This window comes from Triticum urartu, chromosome 2A, assembly GCF_056163025.1.
Source record: "Triticum urartu cultivar PI428250 chromosome 2A, HENAU_Tu73, whole genome shotgun sequence".
In the NCBI taxonomy this organism is placed as follows: domain Eukaryota; kingdom Viridiplantae; phylum Streptophyta; class Magnoliopsida; order Poales; family Poaceae; genus Triticum; species Triticum urartu.
The window spans coordinates 178722600-178744801 of record NC_141874.1 but is presented as its reverse complement, the minus strand read 5'-3'; positions in this window follow the sequence as shown (position 1 = coordinate 178744801).

Genomic DNA, 22202 nt, shown 5'->3' with positions numbered 1-22202 from the left:
GCTGTATAAACGGCACGGTTGGGTTACCCATGCCTGCATTGATGAGAATCCCGCGATAAGGGGACACGATCTCTGCTTTGACAAGGCGTGCCAATGGCAACCACGTCTTGGGACGTGGGGCGTCGAAACATGAAAACGGTTTGGAATTATGGCCGGTCAGACGTAATATCATGCTACAAAAAAGTTGTCAGCGGATGGTACTCGTGTAAGAATATATTCTCTCCGCGGTTGTGTATGGTGTATGTGACAGGTACGAATACTATCATCGCATCCGAAGACTATCTTGAAGTTCGGATAGAAGGGAACCCGCCTTGCAATGCCGAAGACAATCTGCACGCCGGACTCCTCGTCATTGATGCCAGGTTCATGGGCTACTGAGGGAGTCCTGGACTAAGGGGTCCTCGGGCGTCCGACCTGTTATCCATGGGCCGGACTGATGGGCTGAGAAGACATGAAGACCGAAGACTGTACCTGTGTCCGGATTGGACTCTCCTTGGCGTGGAAGGCAAGCTTGGCGACCGAGTATGAAGATTCCTTCTTATGTAACCGACTCTATGTAACCCTAGATCCCCCCGGTGTCTATATAAACTGGAGCGGTTAGTCCGGAAAGGATATACTCATTACCATAGTCATACAGGCTAGGCTTCTAGGGTTTAGCCATTATGATCTCGCGGTAGATCAACTCTTGTAACACTCATATTCATCAAGATCAATCAAGCAGGACGTAGGGTATTACCTCCATAGAGAGGGCCCGAACCTGGGTAAACATCGTGTCCCCTGTCTCCTGTTACCATCGATCCTAGACGCACAGTTCGGGATCCCCTACCCGAGATCCGCCGGTTTTGACACCGACAACAAGCTTGACCCCAAAACTGCACACAGTTAAGGTCTTGGCACTAGAATCTATCGGGCCTGACCTGGAGCAAGTTGTCAGTTTCCTAAGATGCTTTCCGTGCCTGGAGAAGCTATATATCGAGGTGATGTTCCTTTCCTGTTAAATGTTAACCATAAGGGAGTTCAGTTTGTGACACCTCTTTCCAAGTTTACAATGACAATGTACTACGATTTCTGAAGGTTCTTTTGGAGGATTTCAGTACATACATGCCCCCCATATTGGTTGCTTGATCCATATGGTTACATTCAATAAGCATTTCTCCTTTGGATTCACCTGTACTAGTTTTCTAAGGGAACTTTTCATCCACTCCATCCTCTTGTGAAGAAGGCTACATTTTTCTAGAATGTAATCAAATACCCATGTTAATCTTGTCAAATCGAAGATGGAATGTTAGTGCATTTTACAAATCCTGCAAACCAAATAGCTAGGCCTATAGTAATGTTCAAAACTGCATGTAAGCACTAACATGTTATCTTCTTTTGCATATACGATTAGGCCCAGTGGTGGATAATGTGATACAATATAACAATCACATCGAATGCCTAGATCTGCATCTCTCATAAATTACTTTGAACTCCTACCAAGGGACCTTACCGGAGATTATATTCGCCTGGTTCTTTGTTCTCAAAGTAAGGGTGCTGAAGGAAATGAGGTTTTCCCTACATTTATTTCGCAAAAATGAATGGTCTGTTTATCAGCGTCGGCGCCTGCGGCAGAATGGAGTAGGCTCCAAAAATGCTGAATTTAATTTTGGAACTTCAGATGACAGAGTAATCGGAAGTCATCGGGTCAACCCCATACATGACTTCTTAGTGGCTGACCCCTTTGCAAAAATTGTGAGGTTTCGAAGCCAGACTTAGAAGAGGTGATATTAGTTTGAACCTCTTCGATATCCATGTTCAGCGCATCAGCGCGAGCGTTTGCAGCTGATGAGCTGAATTTCATTTCTAATATCAGTTTGAACCTTGTAATCTTCAAATTTGAGCCATATAACTCTGGAATTTGAACCTTGTAACATTTCAAGCTTTTGTGGTACAATCGTTGAAATGGCATCGTATGAGACTCGTATATTGCTAGCACTATTTTGACCTTAATATGCAATGGTATTAGATTTTAACCATTCTCGAATCAGTTTACCTTGTCGATCTCACAACACACGATCTATACAGCTAACTCGATTGCGATATTTGACAATATTGCACACAGTTGGTTTCTTCCACCGTGTGCACTATAGAGCGCAGAATTAATTATCGCACTCGAGTGTCCATCGTCACCCTTCTGTGTAACTTTGACCTCATCACCCAAGGGTAAACTTATGACCGAAGTCATTCCACACACTTTGTTTTTACAAAGCTTTTTGCCAATAAATGCCCACGATTTGTCCCTCTTCTAGCCGACGCGTGGCCAAACTAGCCGGGCGGGAAGCTTGCGCGGTAGCGCGGGAACAGGCTCTTTGAGCCCACGCTTGGGGCGCAGTGTTGTCAAGCATGCACTGGATTCTGGAATCCTCCGCTATGAACGCCGTGACAAGACGTGACGATTACAGGCCGACCGGCCCCCATTTATTACAGCGGCCATTTAACCTACCCTTGTGTCTCTTCAACCTTTCGATCGCGCCCCACCATTGCGAGAAGCACACCCACCATGAGAAATTCTTAGAGGGTATCCTGCGTGGCTCCAATGGCGCTCCGAGCGGCTGCCGACGACGGGCAGCAGTTCACCATGCGTGCCGTGGTGGACACCCACAGAAGGTTCATGGACCTCTCGGTGGTGTACACCAACGACCTGGTCTAGGCAGAGCACTCTGAGGGAGTCCTAGATTAAGGGGTCCTCGGGCGTCCGACCTGTTGGACATGGGCCGGACTGATGGGCCGTGAAGATACAAGACAGAAGACTCTCTCCCGTGTCTAGATGGGACTCTCCTTGGCGTGGATGGCAAGCCTGGCGTTCGGATATGAAGATTCCTTTCTCTGTAACCGACTTTGTACAACCCTAGTCCCCTCCGGTGTCTATATAAACCGGAGGGCTTAGTCCGTAGAGGCAATCACAATCATACAGGCTAGACTTCTAGGGTTTTAGCCATTACGATCTCGTGGTAGATCAACTCTTGTAATCCTCATACTCATCAATATCAATCAAGCAAGACGTAGGGTATTACCTCCATCAAGAGGGCCCGAACCTGGGTAAAACATCGTGTCCCCTGCTTCCTATTACCATCAACCTTAGATGCACAGTTCGGGACCCCCTACCCGAGATCCGCCGGTTTTGACACCGACATTGGTGCTTTCATTGAGAGTTCCTCTATGACGTCGAAGACAGGATTGATGGCTCGCCTTGTTATCGAGGACAGTATCACCTCCAGCGGAGCCCTGGCCTCAGGCCAGACCCTCCGGCTGGGCGGCTTTACCATGACCGCCCGTCCGGCTGTTGAGCCGACGATGACTTCTCGGGTCATAGAAAATCGCCTCCATGTTGACTCTGAATACTCCAAACGGATGGATCCGACGGAGTTGTCGTCTTTAAACAAACTCCTCGATCGCATCGCCGCCTTGGGGGTCACTACAGACTACAATCGGATCGGGCTTAAACCCGATCAGAGAGAAATCAAATCTCCGCCAATCACCCATCAGATAGCGGTAGTAGAGGAGCAAATCAACAACTCTTCCTCTATATTGAGGACAAACTATGTTCAGATTTCCGAGCTCGAAGAGCTGGATACCCGTCCATGGAACAACACGCCCTGTCCTCCGAACCTAGAATCGGATGGTGGACCCGAAAAAATCGGTTGATATCCCAGAGCCCAAACTATTAAGCTCGGAAGTTTCTCAATCTCCGGATCCCAAATTGGGTCAGGGTTTAGATTTAAAGCCACCCACCCACCCAGATATGCACGATCTCATGTACATACGACAACAGTCTCAGGAAATAGTCCATCACTTTTGGGCCAAATTCCTCCTTGTCAAAGACAAGATTAAAGATTGCCGCGACGAAGACGCGATCCCAGTATTCTGCAATAATTGCACGGACGAAGGAATCCTCAACGCCATCAACCGCCATCGCGTATTACACTTCGCTGACTTGGCAACCCTAGTACAGAAGTACTGCGCAATGGAAAGCGCTTGGAAAACTCAGGCAGCTCGCTGGGAACCACCGGTTTCCACTCAACCCCTCGTCCGGGCAAAAAGGATGCACCCTCGTGGGGCGCCTGACCCAATAGTAAAGAAATCTAAGCCCATCACGGGGCGCGGAACCGTTCTGGAGGGATGGCTTGATACCATACCAACCCACAGCCTTAGAGCTGTTGGATACTGCAGCAGGTGGCCAAGAGCGGTGGGGATATCCTCACCAAAAAAACCTCAGAACAACACCCCCCGGAAGACGACGACCTCAGCATATTGACGTTCGTTGAGACTTTTGCTTCAAACAATCGGCGCAAAAGGGCCTTCCACGACCTCGCCGAAGTCTGCCAAGTCGCAGCAATAAACCACTGGAACGACACGGCCATAACTTTCAATGCCAGTGATGAACCAAAATTCCGGACAGTCCAGGCACCACCCGCCTTGGTCCTCAATCCAATTGTGGACGGTTTTTGGCTCACCAAAGTGCTCATGGACGGCGACAGTGGACTAAACCTCATCTACGAGGACACACTCAACAAAATGGAAATAGACAGGAGCCGCTGTTGGTGTCAAAACCGGCAGATCTCGGGTAGGGGGTCCCGAACTGTGCGTCTAAGGTTGATGGTAATAGGAGACAGGGGACATGATGTTTACCTAGATTCGGGCCCTCTCTATGGAGGTAATACCCTACTTCCTACTTGATTGATCTTGATGAATATGAGTATTGCAAGAGTTGATCTACCTCGAGATCGTAATGGCTAAAACCCTAAAAGTCTAGCCAATGTGATTATGATCGTCCCTACGGACTAAACCCTCTGGTTTATATAGACACACCAGAGGGTACTAATGTTATACAAAGTCGGTTACATAGAAAGGAAATAGTACATCCGGCCGCCTAGCTTGCCTTCCATGCAAAGGAGAGTCCCATCTGGACACGGGAGAAAGTCTTCTATCTTGTATCCTCATGGCCCAATAGTCCGGCCCATGTCCAACAGGCCGGACGCCTGAGGACCCCTTAGTCTAGGATTCCCTTAGTAGCCCCCGAACCAGGCTTCAATGACGAGGTGTCCGGCGCGCAGATTGTCTTCGACATTGTGATGTCTACTACACAACCTTCTTCTTGTAGACGTTGTTGGGCCTCCAAGTGCAGAGGTTTGTAGGACAGTAGCAAATTTCCCTCAAGTGGATGACCTAAGGTTTATCAATCCGTGGGAGGCGTAGGATGAAGATGGTCTCTCTCAAGCAACCTTGCAACCAAATAACAAAGAGTCTCTTGTGTCCCCAACACACCCAATACAATGGTAAATTATATAGGTGCACTAGTTCGGCGAGGAGATGGTGATACAAGTGCATTATGGATAGTAGATAATGGTTTTTGTAATATGAAAATATGAAAACAGCAAGGTAGCAAGTGGTAAAAGTGAGCACAAATGGTATTGCAATGCTAGGAAACAAGGCCTAGGGTTCATACTTTCACTAGTGCAAGTTCTCTCAACAATAATAACATAATTGGATCATATAAAAATCCCTCAACATGCAACAAAGAGTCACTCCAAAGTCACTAATAGCGGAGAACAAACGAAGAGATTATTGTAGGGTATGAAACCACCTCAAAGTTATTCTTTCTGATCGATCTATTCAAGAGTTCATACTAGAATAACACCTTAAGACACAAATCAACCAAAACCCTAATGTCACCTAGATACTCCAATGTCACCTCAAATATCCATGGGTATGACTATATGATACGCATCACACAATCTCAGATTCATCTATTCAACCAACACAAAGAACTTCAAAGAGTGCCCCAAAGTTTCTACCAGAGAGTCAAGACGAAAATGTGTGCCAATCCCTATGCATAAGTTCACGAGGTCACGGAACTCGCAAGTTGATCACCAAAACATACATCAAGTGGATCACATGATATCCCATTGTCACCATAGATAAGCACGTGCAAGACATACATCAAGTGTTCTCAAATCCTTAAAGACTCAATCCGATAAGACAACTTCAAAGGGAAAACTCAATCCATTACAAGAGAGTAGAGGGGGAGAAACATCATAAGATCCAACTATAATAGCAAAGCTCGCGATACATCAAGATCGTGCCAACTCAAGAACACAAGAGAGAGAGAGAGAGATCAAACACATAACTACTGGTACATACCCTCAGCCCCGAGGGAGAACTACTCCCTCCTCGTCATGGAGAGCGCCGAGATGATGAAGATGGCCACCGGAGAGGGACTCCCCCCTCCGGTAGGGTGCCAGAACGGGTCTCGATTGGTTTTCGAGGGCTACAGAGGCTTCTGGCGACGGAACTCCCAATCTAGGTTTCTTTCTGGAAGTTTTGGGTTATATAAGAGGTGTTGGAGTCGGGAACAAGGCAGGGGGGTCTCCGGGCTGTCCACGAGGCAGGGGGCGCGCCCAGGGGGGTGGGCGCCCCCCACCCTCGTGGGCAGCCCGAGACTCTTCTGGCCCAATTCTTTTACTTCCTGGCCTTCTACTGGTCCAAAAATAAGTTCCGTGAAGTTTCTGGTCAATTGGACTCTGTTTGGTTTTCCTTTTCCGCGATACATAAAAACAACGAAAAAACAGAAACTGGCACTGGGCTCTAGGTTAATAGGTTAGTCCCAAAAATCATATAAAATAGCATATAAATGCATATAAAACATCCAAGGTTGATAATATAATAGCATGGAACAATCAAAAATTATAGATACGTTGGTGACGTATCAAGCATCCCCAAGCTTAATTCCTGCTCGTCCTCGAGTAGGTAAATGATAAAAAGAGAATTTTTGATGTGGAATGCTACCTAACATATTTATCAATGTAATCTTCTTTATTGTGGCAAGAATATTCAGATCCATAAGATTCAAGACAAAAGTTTAATATTGACATAAAAATAACAATACTTCAATCATACTAACTAAGCAGTCATGTCTTCTCAAAATAACATGGCCAAAGAAAGCTCATCCCTACAAAATCATATAGTTTGGCTATGCTTCATTTTCGTCACACAAAAATGCTCCCATCATGCACAACCCCGATGACAAGCCAAACAATTGTTTCATAATTTAGTAATCTCAAACTTTTTTCAACTTTAACACAATACATGAGCGTGAGCCATGGACATAGCACTATGGGTGGAATAGAATATAATGATGGGGGTTGTGTGGAGAAGACAAAAAATGAGAAAGTCTCACATTAACGCGGCTAATCAACGGGCTATGGAATGCCCATCAATTGATGTCAATGCAAGGAGTAGGGATTGCCATGCAACGGATGCACTAGACCTATAAATGTATGAAAGCTCAACAAAAGGAACTAAGTGGGTGTGCATCCAACTTGCTTGCTCACGAAGACCTAGGGCATTTGAGGAAGCCCATCGTTAGAATATACAAGCCAAGTTCCATAATTAAAGATTCCCACTAGTATATGAAAGTGACAAAACAAGAGACTCTCTATCATGAAGATCATGGTGCTACTTCGAAGCACAAGTGTGGGAAAAGGATAGTAGCATTGCCCCTTTTTTTTGGGCCTTTTTTATTTGGCCTTTTTGGGACAATGCTCTATTAATGATGATCACCACACTTCTATTTATTTACAACTCAATGATTACAACTCGATACTAGAACAAAGTATGACTCTATATGAATGCCTCCAGCGGTGTACCGGGAAGGGCAATGAATCAAGAGTGACATGTATGATAAATTATGCATGGTGGCTTTGCCACAAATACGATGTCAACTACATGATCATGCAAGGCAATATGACAATGATGATGTGTGTCATGATGAACGGAACAGTGGAAAGTTGCATGGCAATATATCTCGGAATGGCTATGGAAATGCCATAATAGGTAGGTATGGTGGCTGTTTTAAGGAAGATATAAGGAGGTTTATGTGTGATAGAGCGTATCATATCACGGGGTTTGGATGCACCGGCGAAGTTTGCACCAACTCTCAAGGTGAGAAAGGGCAATGCACGGTATCGAAGAGGCTAGCAATGATGGAAGGGTGAGAGTGAGTATAATCCATGGACTCAACATTAGTCATAAAGAACTCACATACTTATTGAAAAAATCTACAAGTCATCAAAAACCAAGAACTGCGCGCATGCTCCTAGGGGGATAGATTGGTAGGAAAAGACCATCGCTCGTCCTCGATCGCCACTCATAAGGAAGACAATCAAAGAACACCTCATGTTTCAAATTTGTTACACAACGGTTACCATACGTGCATGCTACGGGACTTGCAAACTTCAACACAACTATTTCTAAAATTCACAATTACTCAACTAGCATGACTCTGATATCACCATCTTCATATATCAAAACAATCATCAAGTATCAAACTTCTCATAGTATTCAATGCACTCTATATGAATGTTTTTATTATATCCCTCTTGGATGGCCATCATATTAGGACTAGTTTCATAACCAAAGCAAATTACCATGTTGTTCTAAAAGACTCTCAAAATAATATAAGTGAAGCATGAGAGTTTAACAATTTCTTCAAAATAAAACCACCACCATGCTCTAAGAAGATATAAGTGAAGCACTAGAGCAAAAGACAAACTACTCCGAAAGATATAAGTGAAGATCAATGAGTAGTCGAATAATTATGCAACTATGTGAAGACTCTCTAACATTTAAGACTTTCAGATCTTGGGATATTATTCAAACAGAAACCAAGAAAAAGAAAATAAAATGACGCTCCAAGCAAAACACATATCATGTGGTGAATAAAAATATAGCCTCAAGTAAAGTTACCAATGAACGAAGACGAAAGAGGGGATGCCATCTGGGGCATCCCCAAGCTTAGGCTCTTGGTTGTCCTTGAATATTACCTTGGGGTGCCTTGCGCATCCCCAAGATTAGGCTCTTGGTTGTCCTTGAATATTACCTTGGGGTGCCTTGGGCATCCCCAAGCTTAGGCTCTTGCCACTCGTTATTCCATAGTCCATCGAATCTTTACCCAAAACTTGAAAACTTCACAACACAAAACTTAACAGAAAACTCGTAAGCTCCGTTAGTATAAGAAAATAAATCACCAGTTTTGGTACTGTTGTGAACTCATTCTAAATTCATATTGGTGTAATATCTACTGTATTCCAACTTCTCTATGGTTCATAAACTCTGATACTACTCATAGATTCATCAAAATAAGCAAACAACACAATGAAAACAGAATCTGTCAAAAACAGAACAGTCTGTAGTAATATGTATCAAACGTATACTTCTGTAACCCCAAAAATTCTGAAATAAATTGGTGGACCTGAGGAATTTGTCTATTAATCATCTTCAAAAAGAATCAACCTAATCGCACTCTCCAGTAAAAAATGGCAGCAAATCTCGTGAGCGCTAAAGTTTCTGTTTTTTACAGCAAGATCGCAAAGACTTCACCCAAGTCTTCCCAAAGGTTCTACTTGGCACAAACACTAATTAAAACATAAAACAAATCTAAGCAGAGGCTATAGGAATTATTTATTACTAAACAGGAGCAAAAAGCAAAGAACAAAAATGAAGTTGGGTTGCCTCCCAAGAAGCGCTATCGTTTAACGCCCCTAGCTAGGCATGATGATTTCAATGATGCCCACATAAAAGATAAGAATTGAAACATAAAGAGAGCATCATAGAGAATATGACTAGCACATTTAGGTATAACCCACTTCATATGCATAGGGATTTTGTGAGCAAACAACTTGTGGGAACAAGAATCAACTAGCATAGGAAAGCAAAACAAGCATAACTTCAAGATTTTAAGCACATAGAGAGGAAACTTGATATTATTGCAATTTATACAAGCATATATTCATCCCTCATAATAATTTTCAGTAGCATCATGAATGAATTCAACAATATAGCTATCACATAAAGCATTATTTTCATGATGCATAGACATAGAAATTTTATTACTCTCCACATAAGCAAATTTATTGTCATGGATAATAGTGGGAGCAAACTCAACAAAATAACTATCATGTGAAGCATAATCCATTTGAAAATTAAAATCAAGATGACAAGTTTCATGGTTATCATTACTCTTCATAGCATACATGTCATCACAATAATCATAATATATAGAAACTTTGTTCACATAATCAATTGGAACCTCTTCTGAAATAGTGGATCCATCACTAAATAAAGTCATGACCTCTCCAAATCCACTTTCATCAATATAATCATCATAAATATGAGGCATGCTATCATCATAATAAATTTGCTCATCAAAACTTGGGGGACAAAAAATATCATCTTCGTCAAACATAGCATCCCCAAGCTTGTGGCTTTGCATATCATTAGCATCATAGATATCCAAGGAATTCATACTAACAACATTGCAATCATGCTCATCATACAAAAATTTAGTGCCAAACATTCTAATGCATTCTTCTTCTAACACTCTGGCACAATTATCGTAATCCTTATTTTCATAAAAGACATTAAAAAGATGAAGCATATGAGGTACCCTCAATTCCATTTTTTTATTTTTCTATAGACTAAACTAGTGATAAAACAAGAAACTAAAAGATTCGATTGCAAGATCTAAAGATATACCTTCAAGCGCTAACCCCCCGGCAACGACGCCAGAAAAGAGCTTGATGTCTACTACACAACCTTCTTCTTGTAGACGTTGTTGGGCCTCCAAGTGCAGAGGTTTGTAGGACAGTAGCAAATTTCCCTCAAGTGGATGACCTAAGGTTTATCAATCTGTGGGAGGCGTAGGATGAAGATGGTCTCTCTCAAGCAACCCTGCAACCAAATAACAAAGAGTCTCTTGTGTCCCCAACACACCCAATATAATGGTAAATTGTATAGGTGCACTAGTTTGGTGAAGAGATGGTGATATAAGTGCAATATGGATAGTAGATAATGGTTTTTGTAATCTGAAAATATAAAAACAACAAGGTAGAAAGTGGTAAAAGTGAGCACAAACGGTATTGCAATGCTAGGAAACAAGGCCTAGGGTTCTAATACGTCTCCGTCGTATCTATAATTTTTGATTGTTCCATGCCAATATTCTACAACTTCCATATACTTTTTGGCAACTTTTTATACTATTTTTGGGACTAACATATTGATCCAGTGCCCAGTGCCAGTTCCTGTCTGTTGCATGTTTTTGGTTTCACAGAATATCCATATCAAACGAAATCCAAACGGGATAAAAACGGACGGAGAATTATTTTGGAATATTTGTGATTTTTGGGAAGAAAATCAACGCGAGACGGTGCCCGAGGTGGCCACGATGGTGGGGCCCACGGCCACTACAGGCGGGCGCGCCCCCACCCTCGTGGGCCACCCGTAAGGCGGTTGATGCTCTACTTTGGCCACAAGAAAGCTAATTTTTGGAAAAAGATCTGGGCGAAGGTTTCAATCCAATCGGAGTTACGGATCTTCGGATATAAAAGAAAGGGGTAAAAGGGCAGCAGAACAGAACACACAAACAGAGAGAGACAGAGAGACAGATCCAATCTCGGAGGGGCTCTCGCCCCTCCCACGCCATGGAGGCCAAGGACCAGAGGGGAAACCATTCTCCCATCTAGGGAGGAGGTCAAGGAAGAAGAAGACGAAGGGGCCCCCTCTCCCCTTCTCTTCTGGTGGCGCTGGAACGCTACCGTGGCCATCATCATCACCGTAATCTTCACCAACAACTTCACCGCCATCATCACCAACTCTTCCCCCCTCTATGTAGCGGTGTAATCTCTCTCTTACCCGCTGTAATATCTACTTAAACATGGTGCTCAACGCTATATATTATTTCCCAATGATGTATGGCTATCCTATGATGTTTGAGTATATCTGTTTTGTCCTATGGGCTATTTGATGATCAAGGTTGGTTTGAGTTGCATGTTTTGTTATTGATGTTGTCCTATGGTGCTCTCCGTGTCGCGCAAGCGTGAGGGATCCCCGCTGTAGGGTGTTGCAATACGTTCATGATTCGCTTATTGTGGGTTGCGTGAGTGACTGAAACACAAACCCGAGTAAGGGGGTTGTTGCGTATGGGATAAAGAGGACTTGACACTTTAATGCTATGGTTGGGTTTTACCTTAATGATCTTTAGTAGTTGCGGATGCTTGCTAGAGTTCCAATCATAATTGCATATGATCCAAGTAGAGAAAGTATGTTAGCTTATGCCTCTCCCTCATATGAAACTGCAATAATGATTACCGGTCTAGTTATCGATTGCCTAGGGACAAATAACTTTCTCGTAACAAAACACTCTTTACTAAAACTAATTTAGTTGTGTCTTTATCTAAACAGCCCCTACTTTTTATTTACGCGCTCTTTATTATCTTGCAATCTTATCCAACAACACCTACAAAGTACTTCTAGTTTCATACTTGTTCTAGGTAAAGCGAACGTTAAGCATGCGTAGAGTTGTATCGGTGGTCGATAGAACTTGAGGGAATATTTGTTCTGCCTTTAGCTCCTCATTGGTTTCGACACTCTTACTTATCGAAAACTGTTGCGATCCCCTATACTTGTGGGTTATCAGGTTCATACTTTCACTAGTGCAAGTTCTCTCAACAATAATAACAAAATTGGATCATATAAAAATCTCTCAACATGCAAAAAAGAGTCACTCCAAAGTCACTAATAGCGGAGAACAAACGAAGATATTATTGTAGGGTACGAAACCACCTCAAAGTTATTCTTTCTGATCGATCTATTCAAGATTTCATACTAGAATAGCACCTTAAGACACAAATCAACCAAAACCCTAATGTCACCTAGATACTCCAACGTCACCTCAAGTATCCGTGGGTATGATTATACGATATGCATCACACAATCTCAGATTCATCTATTCAACCAACACAAAGAACTTCAAAGAGTGCCCCAAAGTTTCTACCGGAGAGTCAAGACGAAAACGTGTGCCAACCCCTATGCATAAGTTCAAGAGGTCACGAAACTCGCAAGTTGATCACCAAAACATACATCAATTGGATCACATGATATCCCATTGTCACCACAGATAAGCACGTGCAAGACATAGATAAGTGTTCTCAAATCCTTAAAGACTCAATCCGATAAGACAACTTCAAAGGGAAAACTCAATCCATTACAAGAGAGTAGAGGGGGAGAAACATCATAAGATCCAACTATAATAGCAAAGCTCGCGATACATCAAGATCGTGCCAACTCAAGAACACGAGAGAGAGAGATCAAACACATAGCTAGTGGTACATACCCTCAGCCCCGAGGGAGAACTACTCCCTCCTCGTCATGGAGAGCGCCGGGATGATGAAGATGGCCACTGGAGAGGGATTCCCCCTCCGGCAGGGTGCCGGAACGGGTCTAGATTGGTTTTCGGTGGCTACGAAGGCTTCTGGCGGCGGAACTCCCGATCTAGGTTTCTTTCTGGAAGTTTTGGGTTATATAAGAGGTGTTGGAGTCGGCAACAAGGCAGGGGGGTCTCTGGGCTGTCCACGAGGTAGGGGGCGCGCCCCCACCCTCATGGGCAGCCCAAGACTCTTCTGGCCCAATTCTTTTACTTCCTGGCCTTCTTCTGGTCCAAAAAAAAGTTCTGTGAAGTTTCAGGTCAATTGGACTCTGTTTGGTTTTCCTTTTCTACGATACTTAAAAACAACAAAAAACAGAAAATGGCACTGGGCTCTAGATTAATAGGTTAGTCCCAAAAATCATATAAAATAGCATATAGATGCATATAAAACATCCAAGGTTGATAATATAATAGCATGGAACAATCGAAAATTATAGATACGTTGGAGACGTATCACATTGCAAGGCGGGTTCCTCCTCCGATCACTTCAAAGTATCTAACTTAAAGAGCTGTATTCGGCCCTCCATTTAATGTCACATCCATCATCTTCTGTGCCTCCATACCTTCTGCTCCATGCGTCGAGCGAATACGAGAGGTCTGAGTATTTTTGCACAACCCCCCTCTGGCCATATAAAAAGGCATCTATTTAAAGGGGTTGGATCTCAGATCCATTCCACACCCAGCGGAAAATCTTCAGAGTCTTGCCAAGGGAAACCATTAATCATGGCTAATGTCCCCAGTTCTTCCTCCCGCCCTCACGGCTCCGAAAAAGGTGATTGGGGGAGATGCTTTGTACCCCATGAGCAGTTGGCTAAGCTCCAAACACAGGGATTCCTTCCCCTGCGGATCTGGTCCTTGTTCGAGCAGGATTGACCTCCTTTATAGGCGAGTCCTGGCGGAAAATTTCCCCAATCCAACTAGGGGGGAACGAGTGTGCTTTGTGTCTTACTTGTTGAGAGGCGTCGGGTTTCCAATCCACCCTTTCCTCCATGGACTCCTGGAGTATTATGGCCTCCAATAGCACAACCTCACGTCGGCCTCTATCCTGCGATCGCAGGTTTTGTTGCCCTGTGCGAGCTTTTCCTGGGCTGTGAAGCCCACTTTGACTTGTGGACGAAGCTATTCTGCCTCGTCCCTCGCAACCCAGAAGGGCCGATATTTGAGGTGGGCGGTGCCGAAGTATAGCGCATAGCTGGAACCGGATACCTGTCTGGCACACCGAAGAAGGCGCCCGAGGAATGGCCTTGGAATGTTTTTATATTGAGGACGTTGCTCTTCTCGACCCAGTTCGAATGGGCCTTCCTGAATTTTCAAATGCTCCGCTAAAGAAGCATCATAGCTGGCGTCCTCGGAGCCTCGAGGAGGAAGATAGCGTGGAAGTCTGCCAACTGATGGACAAGATAAAGACACTTGCCCAATCCAGATTACCAATAATCGAGGTGATGGCGACTTCCATAGTGCGGGGGGTTCAGCCACTCCAGTGCCGAGGGCTTCCCATGTGGCACTATAATGGGGAGGATGACGCCTCACGCTGCGGTCGAAAAGATCCGGACTCCCCCACCGCTTTGCTCAAAATATTGGCCGAGCTATACAAAGGGGAGGAAGAGGAGTTCGGTCATCTTAAACGCCGAGATGGGTTTTCTATGTACAACCCTCCGAGCTGGGCAAGTTCAAGTTCCACCACTTTACTCAATCTTCTCTCTGAATCACTTTTAACGGACTTTAACCCATCTACTTACAATAGGAATGGTGGAGGGTTACCGAGGGGATCCATAATTCCGCCCCACAACCCGAGGATCACAACCGAGATCTTGATCCCGGATTCGAAGAGGATCAGGACATATTTGTGGAGATCGAGAAGGGAGTGTTCTACCAGGCGAGCTACGATGGCATAGTTGTGCCAATCGTGGCCGACTATCCTGGCCTCCTTCCTGCCTCACACGTAAGTAATCAAGACATATCTCGTTTGAAAGAGTTTCCTTATTATGCCTAACCCACCACACTATTTCGTGCTCCAAAGGGGAGGCGCTCGACGCCACAACGTGCACCAGAAGCATCTCCGAGGAGAGCGGTGCCCGCGCCGAGCACATCTTCAAAGAGAAAGGCAAAAGATAATACGACAGAATCTTCATCAAAGAGATAAGGCTTTCTTTTTTAAATATGTCTCCTGGACACCACATCAAATGGTGATGTCATCCGCCGCATTTTATCAGGAAAATCGTCCGCCGGACTATGTCCGGGGATCCTGCCGGTCGTGCCTCCACTAGTCAGGTTCCAGACCCTGCCCCAAGGATGGGGGTTGACACGGAAGTGGCACCAGACTGTCCTTCTATAGTGGATTATGATAATATGTCTGTCACAAACTCTGAAGTGGAGAGCGCCATGAATCATTGTCGTCGGAGGGCTGCTCTCTGTGACTCTGGCTTTTCAAAGGAGGCATTCGATTCCTTCAGCTTAGCTGATGTGTACATCTGAGCTGCTCGGGATGGACTTGCCAGAGCCACGGACCAACATCTAAAAGATATGCAGGTAAGTGTAGATTTGATAATCATATACCAGTAGCCCCCGAGACTTAAAGCGGTTGATACAACTGATTTAAGGTTCATTGTATAATCAGGCACTTATGGAAAAGAATAGCCTGCTGTCTCAGGAGCTGGCAAAATGTCAGACTCGGCTAACAGCGGCGACCACCGAATTGAAAAAAATCCAAGGTGGCACTGCATGGTAATGTTTCTTCCCATCAGAAACAGTATAATCGTATACCAGTAATATTGATACTGTTGTGTTTCTGCTGACAGAATCAATAGAGAAACTGAGAGAGAAACTGAAGGTCGTCCAGGCTGGTGAACAAGAGGCCAAAAGGCAACATGCGGCAGGTGAACATGTGCTAACACGGGTCAGGGGGAAAAGAACAACCTGCAGGATTCCCATACCCAACTGGGCGAAGAACTAAAAGATGTTCGAGCCCAGCTAGTCAAGGAGAATATGAGGCTACAAGGCGTCATATTCAGTATGTTTTTCAAACTTGCCTCCCTATAATTCGGCAAGGGCAGGGACTGACAGGTTTATGTCTGCAGGTATACTAACTGGCCGTCCCGAAGAGGAAATGTCCGGATCTCAAGGTGACTTGCTACAAGAGCTGTCCCAGATGCACGAGCGAGTTCGGCAAGCAATGCAGAGTGTTGCCAAGGCTTTATGGCCATTCGCCTCCCCTCTAGGGAGTATGGCGGAGCTCGTGGAGCTATTCAAAGGGGCACGACGGCGTATTCGATTATGGAAGATATCAGCCTGCCGAGAAGGTGCGAGAAGCCTGGGCCATGGTGAAAACACGGTATACCAAGCTTGATCCAAATCATATGGCCTGGGTCGGACCTGTAGGGTCAGATCGGAAAGAAATTCCTATTAATTTGGTATATGACCAAGTAGAAGTAGCCGCCAAATATTCCCAACAGGATTGTAAGCTGGACAGCTTGTTAGACGGTATAGAGGAGGAAATTTTTGAGTCCAAGTGACTATGTACTTTCCTTGACATATTTGTCCCCAGCCGGATTGTAAAACGATTGTCATGGCCGACCTTTTCGCTTCGACCTCTGGACCTGAAGGTGCGGAGTGTTTCTGAATACTTGAGAAGCAAAATAGACTGGGGTATGCGTGGAAACCAGGCGTAGGGGTCATAGTTGCTTGAACAGACAAGTTGTATCCGGCTAGCTATGTTATATTACATTGTGTGTCACACCCTAGCTAGTCCAAGCATTAGAATGTGCATCATGTTTAAATTCTTCTTAAATTTGAATTGGGGAAGACAGAACCCCCAACACCCCCCTGGAAACAACTAGGGTTTACTAAAAATATTTTCAATGAACCTGAAATGCCCTTCTAAAAAGTTCACCCTCTTTGTCTTAGGTTAGAACCTCTAGCAAAATTGGTGCACAATTTTCTAGGTCAACAGAAGGTCATTGAATTAAATCATAAGTATTTGAATTTGGGCATTTAAATGCTATAAAATAATCTAAATGCTCAAATAATTCTGGGAATAAATGTTTCCTGTTGGAAATAATCTAAACAGAGGCCACATTTATTTTCAGGATTTTTGGAAATGTTTTAGTATTTTAGATAAAGCTAAACAGTTGCAGTTTAATAGAAAACAGAAACTAAAAAAAAGAGGAGAAAGAAGCCCACCTGGGCCTTACCTGGCTCGGCCCAGCCTACTGGCTCGGCCAGTCACCCCCTACCTCGCGCCAGGAGGCAGGGGCGCGTGCTCGCCGCGCGCCGGCCACGCGCCGGCCACCTCCTGCTTCTGCCGACGCCGGGAGACGCCCAGAGGACGCCACGCGACCCCCACGTCTCCCTCTCATCCTCTCGCACTCTCCCCCTCGTCTCTCTCACTCTCCCCCACGACGGCCGAGCACGTCCCTCGCCGCCGATCGCCGTAGTTGCCACTACAGCCACTCCCTCTCCCCTCCGACGAGCCCATTAGCTCCGCCACAACTCCCTCGTCCTCCCCACCGAGCCACGCTTCGCCGGAAGCCCCGCTTCGCCGCCTTCACCCTCGTCTTCAACCTCGGGCACCCGAGCCATCTCCGGTCGATTCGCCACCGCCAGGACCTCCCCGAGCTCGCTGACCCCCTCTCCGACTCCGCTGTGAGCTCCTCTTCCTTTCCCCCTAGCCCCCGTGCTCTTTTGGCCCCTGTAGTCGCCGTTTCCACCGCACCCGAGAGCTCCTCGCCGCCGACCATGTCGCCGTCGTGGCTACGGCCATGCAAGCACGCGTCCGAGCGCCTCACCGTGCTCAGCGCAGCACCAGGAACCCGTAGCCACCACCAGTTCTTTCTCCCGTGCACCGTAGCCTTGAAACCGTCCTCACCCGACTCCGGCGACCGCCAAGCTCGTCGCCGGCGACGTTTCCGGCCACCCCGAGCCCAACTACCACCACCCAACGCTGCGGCTCGTTCCCAGCTATCCGTAGATAGTCTCCACCGTCGATTTGGTCGCCTGAGGGCGTTTTCCGAAGCCCTCCGCCGTCTCGGCCTCGCCGGTGACTCAACGCCGGCGGGATTAGCCCTGTTGACCGGCGGATTTGACCACTGACGTGGACTGGGTGGGCCCAGCTGACTCCCCTGAGTCAATGACAAGTGGGCCCCCTCTGCTAATTATCCAGATTAGTTTCTAACTAAAAATTAGTTAGTTTAATTAGTATAGTCACTGACTAGTGGGCCCTGCCCAGTAATTAGGCTAACTAAACGTAGTTAGTGCACTGAGAGGCTGACAGCAGGGGCCCACCAGTCAGGTTTAACCTGGGCTGGCGCCTTTGACCTGCTGAGGTCAGCATGACGCAATGCTGACGCAGTAATGCATTTTCTGGATTTATTTTTATACAGGAAATTCCAGAAAATGTTTGAAACTTCTAAAAATCATAGAAATTCAACCGTAACTCCAAATGAAATAATTTATATATGAAAAATTATCAGAAAAATTCAATCTATCCATCTGTAATGGTTTCATGCATGACAAAACAAGTCCACCTTGCTGTTTAAGCAGAATAAGGAAATGCACTATTAAGGCCATGTTTAATGAGCTAATATTTGAATCTTTGATTCAAATGAGTTCATTCCTTTCTAATATAACTTGCATTAGGCCAAGACACAATCATATTGCCATGTCATAGAATGCATCATATTGTTGCATATCGTCATGTGTTGATTGTGTTCCGATGTGTTCTCCGTGGTAGGTTCTGCCTCCGAGGATATTCACGAGTATCCAACTGAAGGGCAGTATCCCGCTACCACTCCATCAGGCAAGCAACCATTGATCATTCCGATACAAACCCATGTTCTCGCTTCTGCTCTTGTGTACTGCATTAAGACAACGCGATTCAAACTGCTGTGTGCTACGGTAGTTGAACCCTTATCCTCTGCATGACCTGTCATTGCCACAGTAACTAGATGAAACCCACTAGCATGTGTAGGAGTTGATTGAGCCATGTATGTGATTCCTACCTTGCTATGCCTGCTATGCTTAGAGTTGTGTCAGGTCTGGTTCATCTGGGTGATGGGCTAAAGTGAAATGCTTATGTCGGTAATGTGAGGGATGCGTGGAACATGTTTTGGTAAAGGTATCGATGAGAGGCCATGTAGGAGTACATGGTGGGTTGTTTCATTGAGGCCGTCCCTAAGAACTGAGATCTGTATGTGTGATTTAAGATTCAGCTACTACCATGCATTGGGATCCTTAATTGACCCTCTCGGCTTCTTAACCACCCTAGTACTCTGTCCAGGAGTTGCAAATAGTTTCTGGTGCTTGTAGGTTATGTGTTGGCGGCTGTGTGTAGCGCTGACCCTCGGGGTGGGCTATGTTACGGTAGATACACCGTGGCACGGTGTACCGAGTCACCCGTTTGGTGTCTCGGGAACCCTGTTCACATCGTTCGGGGCCGTATGTGGAAACCTCGGCCGGACTCCCTGCGGATGGAACCTAGATAGGCGATAAACCTGGACTAGAGGCTTAAGTGTTTAGGTAGGCCGTGGCCGACACCCTCGTTGGGTTTCCGCTTGAAGGTTGCCGAGTACATGTCGTGTAAACGGCGGTAAGTGGTGAAAGCGTGTATGACGAAGTACACCCCTGCAGGGTATAAAACTATTCGAATAGCCGCGTCCGCGGTAAAGGACTACTTGGTTGCCTATACAGTTCATAGACAAGTTAATGGATACTACTAAAAGATTCAAGATAAGTGTGAGTATCGAGGATGGCCCTCTCGTAGGATGACGAGGGAGGATCCACGGTGGTGTATTGTGTTGGTGAGTAGTGGACTCGTGTGCGAAAACTATTTTACTGGTGAAGTTCCGTAGGATAGCTTAGCCAAGAGTCAAAGCTGGCTTGCTGCATTAACCCCACCACCTTCTTGAGAATAAGCATGTTTAGTAGGTTCTGATGTAAGACTTGCTGAGTACCTTTGTACTCATGTTTGCTTAATTACTATTTTCAGACGACAACACCGCCCCCTCCGATGGGTTTTATGTAGACCTTGACGTCGACAAGTGACTAGCCACCCAGGTGGCGATCCTGGCCATGGAGGGCCCTATGTAGATAGACAGGCTTCGAGAAGCCTTCTTTCTTTCTAGAGTCTGTACTCAGACTAGCTGCTTCCGCATGTGCTTGTGTGTTTGTATGACTTGAGTGTCGGGTCATGTGACCCCTATCTGTATGAACATGCTATGTATGGCTCCCTAGAGCCTTTAAATAAAGTACTTGAATTGTAGAGTTTTGTTGTGATGCCATGTTGTATGTACTCATATCGGGCATATTGTGTGTATGATTGAAATGCTTGGTATGAGTGGGATCCGACAATCTAGTTGTTTATCCTTGGCAGCCTTTCTTATGGGGAAATGTAGTCTAGTGTTCCTCGAGCCATAGTAGTCCGCTACAGCCCGGTTCACCGGAGTCCTGCTAGCCCAGCACTACTGTTCAGGACACTTGACTGGCCGACATGTGTTTCACTTCGTTCCTATGTCTGTCCCTTCGGGGAAATGTCACGCGGTGATTTCCGGAGTCCTGCCTAGCCTGCTACAGCCCGGGTTCCCCAGAGTCCTGTTAGCCCAGTGCTACAGCCCGGAATCACTTGCTGATGACCGACATGCTCGATGTGATTCATGTATGCCTGTCTCCATAGGTCTGTGCCGCTTTGGGTTCACGACTAGCCATGTCGGCCCGGGTTCTCTGTCATATGGATGCTAGCGACACTATCATATACGTGATCCAAAAGGCGCAAACGGTCCCGGGCCATGGTAAGGCGACACCCGTGGGATACCGTGCGTGAGGCCGCAAAGTGATATGAGGTGTTACCGGCTAGATCGATGTGACCTGGAATCGGGGTCCTGACAGCGTTGGTATCAGAGCCAGGTTGCCTGTAGGTTCGTTGAGCCAAACTGGTCGATGTCGAGTCTAGAAATGCTTAGTTATATGTAGGGGAATTGATTGTGGGAGGGAACGTAAGGTTCTTTTACTCCTTTACCTATGCCTCTGATCTGAGTCATTCTCTCCTCATTCAACGTGGGTTAAGGACTAGGCTCTCTTCCTCTATCAGGTTCACGTGTTACTAACCCGTAGTAGCTTATAGGATTGTTGTTATAAGTCCAAGTTCAGTTTCTACTATTCTTAGTATGTTGATAATTGAATTAGAACCTTGATATGATGTTGTTGAGTGGTATTCCGAACTGTTGTGGATGTCTCAAATCTTTTTCTGAGCATTTACAACTGTTATGCTGTCCGATTTTCCCTAGGAATTCTGATGTCTTTGCATTGTGGTTGTGCTTTCAGATGGCCAACCATGCTCAAAACCAAGTGGTTCGCCTGACCCGGTGCCTCGATGTGCCCGGTCATACTGCTATGCTAGTCCGGGTAATGATCGAGACGGGCTACCGTTGGTATCCCGAATACACCGTCGAAGAGCAGTTCCGCGATTTTAATCAAAGCCAATATCTCTGCACCGTCAGGATATTTCCTTCTTATCCTGGGTCTACCGAGCCCCTTCACTGTTCCTATGGACTCAGGGTTACTGTTGAGATGGCTGTGCAGGATGCTGCCTATTCCATGATGACCATTTTGCGAGTCCGGACTGGCCTGCTATGGAACACCGACTTCCGTTACATGCCAGCTTCACTTCCGGGAGTGCAAGGGTATCTTCAGGCTATCTATGCTGACTCCACTCAGGAGGACTCATTAACTCGTACCACTGCCGAGTTGCTCGAAGATAAGGACCGAGAGAATCGGGCCTTGAGGCTGGAGCTTTTCAATACCCGTGCTGATCATTGGGCCACATTGACTCGGTTTGCACCTGCGGTGCAAGCTGGATGTATGGATACAAGGGATCTGTATCCTGTGAGATCAGCTCTGCCAGACATGGTGG